Genomic DNA, 2,810 nt, shown 5'->3' with positions numbered 1-2,810 from the left:
AAAAGGGGGGGAGTGAGCGAGCGGCTGCGTGGTTCCAAGTTGCCGGCTGGGCTTAAACCACGACACAAGCCCAAAATAATAAGCTCTATTTATTAGGTCTTTGGTACTCCGCCTGAGGTTTAGCCTGCCGTGACCTCAATAGCAGAAGACAGAACAGCTGGGGGAATTATCCCCCTGAACCCAGAGACAGGAGAGTAAGATCATCCCTCAAATTCAATTTGCAGAGCGGAAGAACTGAGGTACGCTCAGGACCTCCTGCACAAGGCAGCCGGTTTCTGAGGCTAAAGAGACTAAACACAGACGCGACTGCCTCACCCTGAAAGAAGTTCAGAAAGCCACCAACAAAATGGCCACCAGTAAGGCAACAGGAGCAGAAAGGTGGCACCCTCAGCACAGGAGGCTCTTTGGGACAGAGATTTCCAAGGACTCACCAGAGCTTTTCCAGAAGAGAGAGATACATCCATAAATCCAGTGATGAGAAACCCAGACATTTCAGGAACCAGAAGAGGCCAAGAGCAAACTGAGGTGATGAAAATACACAGCCTGATAGCAAAGCAGCGAGCTCTTTGCCACAGATGGTACCAACAATTTTATTGTTAGTGAGGTTTCAAATTATTATTAATAAAGTGAATCATCCTATAGCTGCTCTGTGTCTCCTGCAGAGACCTTACTATACAAAGCATTGAAGGATTTCAGTATAGATGTGCTCCCACGCTGGTAAATTCAGATGCTGGACTCACAATTCGTTTACACTAAATTCAAGCAATTAATGCAGGCATTATTTGGACATAATATATCATCACCCTGGTTCTGACAGGAAAACCACTTAAAATTGCAAAGGTTGAAATGTGCATAAATCAAAACTATTTTTGAATGAAGAGAAATGTTCTTAGAAATGGTATTTAATGTAATGGCATTCCAGGACAATGCTTGACAGCAGTTCATGCACATCCTCTCCAGCCTGTATCTACTTATGGGAGCTGTAGGAAGAATAGCAACGGGGTAAAAAAAGAAAAGGTGGATGCAAAGACCAAAGTCTGCTGTGACCAGCAAGGCACAACCTTTCCAGAATTAGAGCAGAGTTACGTATTTCACAGCCATTTGCTTTCAAAAGGCCAAAGTCTTCACCTGGTGCAAACGACACATAAATGGTGCCCATTTTACCTGAAACAGATGCTTGGTTTCCCTTTTGCTTAAGCAGCAAATAAATTTGCCCAATCTAAGCATGACATGGGCTTGAAGAACTGCAGATGCTGGTTCCTGATGGCCAGGAGCAAAGGTCCATGGGGGACTAATGGGTGTCAGAAGGTATCCAAAACTCCAGGTGACCTGCCACCATGTCTGGTGCACCACTGAAGTGCCTGAAAGATACACAAATTACTGTGTATACAGTAAGTCTGATTTTGTGAGGAGGTCAAGAGATCAGGACAGGAAGGTCCTCAGTGCCCTCAGGGCCCGGGCAAATGTCACCTGGAAAAGGGAGTGGGGACCCTCATTGCCTCACCTGGTGCCTCTGCTGGGGGTACCCTGCACTGGCTCGGCGGGCATCAGGGCAAGCTGGACTTCACTTAGGTGCCCTCCTGTAGTCCCCACCTCTTCATTTTTGTGCACATCCTGCCCCACGTGCCCCTGTCAGCAGCATGAGGAGGATGCTCCATGTTTTGTTGGGTATTTGCTGCCCTCTGAACTTCCCGGGCATTGCCTTCCAGCACTGCAGCATCTTCTGACACTCACCATTGGTACAACGCTGAGGGCATCCTCCTGTAAGGGTGAGAGCTGCCCGGCTCCTCCTCATGGGTCAGCCCAGCAATACCTGTGAATCAAAAGCTTACATGTGCTGCGTGCCTCTTGGTCGTCCCCGCGCAGCCTGCCTGGCGCTGCAGCTCTCCTCTCCCTTGGCCTCTCCCATCCACACCGTGCACTAGTCCTGCTGATGCTCCTGTGGCAACACTCTGCTCTCTCCCGCTGCTCCACAGCTGAAACACTTCTCTTATCTGCTTGTAATTCAGTTATTTTTTACCGGCTTTGATATCTGTGATGGTGATAAATGAAACCAAACCTACCTGAGCTCTATATGAACAGCTGCTGAAAGACCATTTCCTATCTCAACAGTTTGATTGTATCACCCTTTTCTCTATCTCCTCCTTGGGCTCCTTCACTACATGTCAAATATATGTGATTTTCTATCACTTTTAAGGCCTTTCATTTATTTCCAGCCCCTACCACCCATCACTCAGTACAGCCTGAACCTGCTGACTCTGTAAGGGCCATCCTGCCACTCCTTCACCTCATTACTGAATTTTTAACCAAATATGCTTTTCATGTGCCAGCTCCCATGCTTGGGGAAACTCCCCTTTCATGATTAAGAAGCTACTTCACTGTGCTCTTTCAGATACTCCCTTGAAAAACTGCCTTTAAAACTAAAAAAATCACCTTTCCCTATTTTTTGGGCTACTGATAAGTTGATACTAAAACCTATCATAGAATCATTTAGGTTTGAAAAGTCCTTTAAGATCATTGAGTCCAACCATAAGCCTAACACTGCCAAGTCCACCAAACCCATTCCCAGAGTAACTTAGGGCAGAATGCATCCTTCGAAAGACATTTGCGTGCTTGTCTGAAGCCTGAAGGTCACCAGCCCTGTCTCTCTGATTTCTTGTACTCCCTGTACTGCCAGTATCTATCAGCCATCTCTTGTCTTGGATGCAGTTTACATGTACTTTGAGACAAAGACAGATTCCTTTTAGCTGTGTTTTTAGATGGTATCTAGCACAGTGAAATTCTCACTGTAAAGAACTTCTTCCTTATAT

Source organism: Nestor notabilis, unplaced genomic scaffold (genome assembly GCF_000696875.1).
Source record: "Nestor notabilis isolate BGI_N333 unplaced genomic scaffold, ASM69687v1 scaffold12518, whole genome shotgun sequence".
Classification (NCBI taxonomy): domain Eukaryota; kingdom Metazoa; phylum Chordata; class Aves; order Psittaciformes; family Psittacidae; genus Nestor; species Nestor notabilis.
The sequence above is the reverse complement of the archived record's forward strand: the minus strand, read 5'-3'. Positions refer to the sequence as shown.